Here is a 7,848-nt window from a genome sequence, read left to right as displayed (position 1 = left end):
CTGTATCATTAACACCCAGAACTCCGAAATATAATTTATTTTGCATGACCTTTTTAAACAGTGTCAAAATTTGAAGCTGCAAGCTGTTACTTAGTCTCAGTGTCATCTCAAAGAAAGTCTCCATAAAATGTTTTCTCTCTATCATCTTTTATAGCTTTGGGAGAAGAGTCTTACTTTTGGTGCGGTGACTGGTAGCAGACCATTTGTCGGGGTGGAGTTTATCTTAACTACAGAAATGGCAAGATCCTCAAAATAGTAGTCCTTTGATTGCGTCGTTGTTTGTATAATGTTGTGTATTGCCGCTTTCTCTTTACTGCATAATGATGTCATTAACAGGGATACAACCAAATCAATACAAGTTTCATACAGTGTACAGTTTATTTAGATCTTTAAATAAAAGACTGTTACCTGTTGAGTCCCTCAGTTAGATTTTTCAATTCTGTGCAGCATACTTTCATTATTTCATTATAATCCATTAGCTTTGTTAAGTAAGCAGACTTGGAGCTTTCAATTACACCATTTTTACAATAGTTGATGGTGAATTCACATGCTAGAATTGCTACAAAAATAGATGAGGGAAGAATGACTAAGCAATCAGACATTTTCTGCATATTTCCACTTTTAGGTCTGCTAGAATTTCTTATGGTTTGGTAAAAGATTCAACCTGGTCTCATAAAAATACGTAGCCTGCCTCTGTGCACTTTCTGTGCGACACCGTTTTACGTACCTTACTGCACGTTTCGCCGCAGTTTCAAAGAGAAATGTCCACTGAGTGGCGCTAAAACACAGGTTAAATACGTGAAGCCTGGCATGTTTTTATTACGTTAATATAGGTACGCATTGCTGTGTTTTTATTATGTTGCTACAGGTACGGCGGTTCAGAATTCAAATATCCGGTGTCTGTCGCTAAAAGTTAATGCTCTATCTTGTTGGAAATATGCCCTACACCAAACCCAACCCTAAACCTACCTGATAGTGTTGACAAATGCAAAATTGATATAATAACGTATTTGTTGATGCAACCGTGCCATTTCAACTTCCTTTTATGCTGATTTGAACTGTTTTGATGTACCGTAATTACATGGGATTCTAACCGGTGCTCCTCTTCTAAGTACGGCTCCGTACTCCGTGAGCTACCAAACAAACTTTCCGTCTATGAAAACTCATAGATAAGAGGCTGGATATGTGCGATGCTAACATTCAAAAGCATCAGTTTTCAAATCTCCCAGCATATTAATATTGTTTTGAAGTCGTAACATGATATTCTTAGAGTAATTGTGCGAAAAATACGCTTTATTAATCAAAACTCTGTACATTTGTGTGAAAAGGAGTAAAAGGTGTCAGAGTTATATTGCCTCTAGTGTTTGTTTCTTTAGGAAACTGAAACTGCAGTAATATGAAGTTATTAGTACGTATTTCGTGTCTCACTAAAACGTGCACCCAGGTATGTAAATGCCATAAGACTAGGTTGCAAAGATTTGTTATTATTAACCCTTTAATGAACTAATTATTAAATCACAAAGAAAAATATTAGTTGCATTTATTTTTTATTTATTATTATTTTATATATATTATTTAATATTATTCTGATTTTATTTTATTTATGTCTTTATATATATATATATATATATATATATATATAAAATAAACAAAAAAACACACACATTTGACCTTCTATCAATAGCATATTTATTCTCAAACTGCTAGCTTTTCTTGTAAAACTAACATTAGCTTTATTTTTTTCTATTCAGTCTACTTGTTTCTTATATAAAAAAACACTAGGTTTCTTTTTTCTATATTCTATCTACTCGTTTTCTTTATAAAAAAATAAAATAAAATAAAATGTAGGTGTACTAGGCTAACCAAGACTTGTAATAGCACTTACACGTTACACGTTGTTGCTCTTTTGTTGGTTTTGATTGCTTCTAATGTCCTCATTTGTAAGTCGCTTTGGATAAAGCGTCTGCTAAATGACTAAATAATAATAATAATAATAATTTATTATGTATTTACTTATATAGAACTTACTCTACCAGTCAAAATATCGTAATAATTAAGTTTTTTATGTTTTTTAGTGAATAAAACTGTGGATCGTGAACATGCATACTTATACAAATAATTTGACTCATGGTGATGGGAAAAAGATGTTTAAATAATCTGATTTGAGGATGGTTTAAGGAACTTACAAGGGGGTGAGTAGGCTCTGTATTCTAAATTGCTGCCCTTTGATTGCTTCGTTGTTTGTGTGATGCCTTTGACTGCGGTCTCTTTACTGCATAATGAAGTCATTAACAGGGATACAACCAAATCAATACAAGTTTCATACAGTGTACAGTTTATTTAGATCTTTAAATAAAAGACTGGTACCTGTTGTGTCTCTCAATTAGATTTTTCAATTCTGGGTAGCATACTTTCATTATTTCATTATAATCCATTAGCTTTGTTAAGCAAGCAGACTTGGAGCTTTCAGTTACACCATTTTTACAATAGTTGATGGTGAATTCACATGCTAGAATTGCTACAAAAATAGATGAGGGAAGAATGACTAAGCAATCAGACATTTTCTGCATATTTCCACATTTAGGTCTGCTAGAATTTCTTATGGTTTGGTAAAAGATTTGTTATTATTAACCCTTTAATGAACTAATTAAATCACAAAGAAGAAAAAATTTGTTCGATTTATTATGTATTTATTTTATGTTCTATTTAGTATTAATTTGTGTAAGTAAAAAAATAAATAAATAAATAAATAATGAGAAAACTGATTAGCTTGAAAGGCATACAATTAATTTGTGTTATGAACTTACTCTACCAGTCAAAATATCGTAATAATTAAGATTTTTTTTTATGTTTTTGAAAGTATAAATCTCTTATGGTTACCAAAGCTGAGTTTATTTAATCAACAATACAGTAAAAACAGTAATATTGTAAAATACTATTACAATTTAAAATAACTGCTTTCTGTTTCAATACATTTTAAAATAAAATTTATTCCTGTGATCAAAGCTCAATTTTCAGTATCATTACTCCAGTCTTCAGTGTCACATTATCCTTCATAAATCATTCTAATATGCTGATTTGGTGCTTAATACTTTTCAATTATTATTAATGCTCAATTATTAATACTGGTTCCTCTTGTTATTATTAATATTGAAAACAGTATTTGCTTTTTCAGGATTCATTGATGAAAATAAATATGCAGTAAGTAAATAAATAAATAAATAAAAAGTAAATAAGTAAATAAAGAGAGAGAGAGAAATATGTTAATAATGTGTAATAATATGTTTAATCAACGTAATCAAGCATCCTCACTAAACAAAAGCATTACTTTTATTTTTATTATTATTATTTAAATCTTACGTACACCAACCTTTTGAATGATAGTGTCACACGGATGCCACAAATATTAAGCAAAAACTGTTTTCAGCACTGATAGTAATAAAAGTTTCTTGAGCACCAAATCAGCATATTAGAAAGATTTCTGAAGGATCTTGTGACACTGAAGACTGGAGAAATGATGCTGGAAATTCAACTTTACCATCACAAGAATGAATTAAAACAGTTGTTTAAAATATAATTTCAAAAAAGTACTGTTTTATTTTTGATCAGTCAGTGCAGCCTTGGTGAGCATTTAAAAAATAAATATATATACACATACACAAAACGTTTGACCAGTAGTGTGTATATGTTTTTAGAGTGTATTAAACTGTGGATCATGAACATGCAGACTTATACAAATAAATTGCCTCATGGTGATAGGAAAAACGGTCTCTCGCTTTCTCTAATAATTAGATCTAAAGTACAAGTCTGAAGATGCTGAAATAGTCTGATTTGAGGAGGGTTTTAGGAACTTACAAGGGAGTGAGTGTCCATTTTTTGGACAGTTATGAGAATTTTGCCGTGTTCCCCCCAGTGTTCCCCCCACTCCATAGATCATAATCAGAAGTAGCAGGAGTGGCATATCTCTGTGGGACAAATTAGGATACAGACAAATTAAATCAAATACAAAAGACAAATAGATTACAACATATTGAATACACAATAAAGAATGCACATAATACAAAAGTTCTCATTGTTAAAATAGATTATAAAAAGCAACAACTCTATAATAAATATATAAATAAAACATACTGTAGGCTATATAGGTTTAATATGTGTATAACGCAAACATAAATATTTACAATTATTTTAATATTTATGTTTAAACATACATAACCTGGATGTCGTCTTTCTTTTCTTACCTCACTGTTTTTCTAGTCATCAAGGATGAAGTTGTGATAGCACTGTGGAAATTTTGCAGTTCACACACACCGAGAAATGAAGAACCAAACTCAAATTTTGTGGCTTCAGTCACTCTCACTGAGCTCCACTGGTGACAGAACACAATGAGAAGCCTTGTCATCACATTTGTTTTTCAGCAATACAATTAACATACAGATACACATACTTTACTCATCTGCATATGGTTGTCCGCTCCATCATGTTTAAAATTTATGACCCGCCTAACTTGGAAACTCGGGTATCAAAATCATTTCCAAATTTCCCAGTAGTAAATACGACTTGAGAGGCCGTTCCCATCCAATTTCCGATTAGGAAACTCGTATTTACAATAATTCCGATAGCACGAGAAGAAATACTCTGCAGGGCTGCGGCCCTCCAGGAACTGAGTTTGACATCCCTGTACTATGGTATTATCATGATACTCCACGTTTCTTGAAGCACCACAAAATGCTAAAAAGGAAAAAAGATTTTGCAATTCTAAATAACATTTTATTTATCTACAAAAGGATAAAAAAAAGGAATATTTTCCTTCCATAGACTTGATTTGAATAAATGAGGTCACTGATGGAAAGAGCAAATTATAATATTACTCACTGTGGAAAACCTGATAGCACAGCTTTGGAAGCTAACAAACATGTAAATAAATACTCGAGAACATTTAATAAAACTAAGGTATTTAGAAAATGTGCCCAATAGCAATGAACTGCGTTACCACTAAATGGAGATAAACTTATAATTGGACTGTGTTTTGTGCTACATAAATTAAATGTGGCATTTTTACAAAACTTATGTATATAAAATTTATTTTATTTTTTTAAATGATCACTGCTGCACAAAATAAGTATGTGCCTGTCAGCATTCACACAGAGAAGCCGAGGTAAATAACACCAACAGGGCAGGTTTATTGGAGACAACGGCAGGGGTAAACAGAGCAAGGGTGAGGTATCCAGAGAAGGTATGGGTTCAGGGTGTTTATCTGTGTGGTGATCGTCTCTTTGTCTTGCAGGTGATTGGAGGAACAAAGCAGTGATGGAGCAGATGGGGACACAGGAGACAAATAATATTAGGATGATCATCGAGGTGAGAGAAAACACAGGTAAGGAGACAGTTACGTAAGCCTAGCAAACTGTGAGACCGGACAGCCTGCTAGTAGGGAGAGTGCACAGATATAGGGAGTCTGGTGATTGGTGGCAGGTCCACAATCAGGCACTTGGGATCTTTCTGCAGCATCCAGTATGTATGCTGCGAATAGTATGCAAATTTTCTGTATGCATGAAATACCCGGATGATCTACTATATTTGCCAGAATCTGCTAAATATAACTCAAGTATACTAAAAACAGTACAGAAGCTGTGTTCGGAATGGCATACTACCATAAAACTCCTACTGTGAATAGTATGTGAATTTTCTGTATGCATGGAATGCCCAGATTACCTGCTACATTTGTTGAAATTTGATGTATGCATCTGAAGACACTGCGTGAGATACTGTTTCCCAGAATGCAACGACGCGAGATGTGTGCTGCTGATGCGAGCGATCTGAGTTTGATCCAGACTTTCGTCAAACTCGTGCAACTCCTTTTCCCATCACATACCAGATCAGAAAGGCACTTATTTTCAATAAAAAATTAAGTAAATGTTTGAAACATTAATAATATAGTGTGCTTAGCTGTAGGTATGTTTTTGTCCCAATAAAGTGGTGTTCATCAAATAAAATGTATGATAATTTACACTCAATATGTTATTGCATACTGTTTTTTAATATACTACAGTACTGAAGTATAAATATCTGCCACCTAACTACTATTTACACGCCCGTTGCTCAAGAAAATTATGCTATTTTAGTGTAAACAGAATTGATCATTATTTGCACATTATTTGCAATATATCACTCTTTCCAATTAGTGTAACTGACAAAAATATCACTGTTCAGTTAAAGACAGCTCATTCAGTTCAGTCCAATAGCCTATGTAAAGTTCTTCAATTATGAAATGAGTTCAACTGGGCAATATAGCATTGTTTACTAATATGAACCCTTATTAACAAGCCTTTGAAAAAAGAATAGTTAGCATATTTGTTTGTAAGGTAACAACCTTGACAGCTGTGCTGAATTAATGTTTGTGTTTGTCATGTGACAATTAAGCATACTACTCTGAATCATTTGTTGCTTATTGTATACTGTTTCACACACTATTCTTTAAAAAATAGTAGGCAGTATGCACTGGGCAGTAAGCAGTAAGCAAGTATGCCATTTGGAACACAGCCCCTGGGACTCCCGGCCAGTGCTGACAATAGGCCTCATTCATGAAACATTAGTAAATATAGGAGTACATTCTGAGTAATTTGCGTTTAAAACAGACCTTCCCGAAAACTCTCCTCCGGATTCACAAACGCTTCGTAAACATCTGATTTGATAGTTAAACATGTGTATGTTAATGACTTCCAATCATTTGTAAATAGGGCGCTCGTGCATGCTCATTCACAATTAGCATAATCCCCATAATAATTTAAGTATTAGACCTCTGATAGAACACAAGGTTAAATTAAATTATATTTTCATTGTAATTTCTGTTTAATTACATGTAAGCAAGAGAAATTTAAAAACAATTTTTGTCAGTTTCTTCCCATTAACAGTTTTATCTCATCTCTCTGTGTGCAGAAAGTGTGTGTCTGTGTGTGTCTAGATGTTCTTTAGGCAGGTCTCTACTTCCGTGTGTGTTTGAATAAAGGGATTTGAAAAGAGCCTTCATTTGTTTGCATTGACATGTTAGAAAGCACTCTAATTTGACAGCTCTAGACACTCTACTGCTCTTAGCACACAGTCAATTATGCTCTTATCTCTGAAATTCACTGCAGCTGTCTAAAACACAAGGCAGTTCAAATAGACTAAGCTTTTTAGAGGTAGGAGCCCTGGTAATGACAAGTACAGGAGTCTCAAGAATGCAGACTGTGATAGATTTAAGTGTACAAAATGTTACACATATGTAAATGATTCAACAGTTAAAAGCATACTTCTCATGCTACATTGAAAAGGAAGATTTCATGTGAATTTTTTTTTCAAAGTAAATATTAATTCTAGTTTGTATTAAGCTGGTGTCATTAAAATGTTGAAAGGGTCAAAAAATTAAAATGGTTTAGAGCTGTACAAATATAGATATGGGTTTGTGAAGATATAGCGCACCAACTTATGTAGCCTGTTATGTATTATGAAATTAATTGTTCTGGGATGCACTCGTTTTTTGTTTTTGTTTTTACAGTCGATGGATGCACCACAGTCTTGCAACAAAACTGTCCTGTAGGAGACGCTGTGTCCCATCATCTGACTGTCCCATACCCAAAAGAACGATTGTCTTAGTCACAATAACTGTGAATAAATTCAACCCATATACTGGGCATCCTGTTAATATCTTGCATTGTGTAAACAAATAATTTATAATTAATAGTTTTTACCTATCTGAGCTTGGCCAGCATATTTCTGAATGTCTGGCCGATAGCTTTAAAGAAATATTTTCTAAAGTGACAGCTAAGCGCATATGGGTGCTTTTTTTATATTACAGAGCTCTAAAAC

The sequence above is a fragment of the Barbus barbus genome, assembly GCF_936440315.1.
Source record: "Barbus barbus genome assembly, chromosome: 1".
Lineage (NCBI taxonomy): Eukaryota > Metazoa > Chordata > Actinopteri > Cypriniformes > Cyprinidae > Barbus > Barbus barbus.
This window is presented reverse-complemented; position numbering follows the sequence as displayed.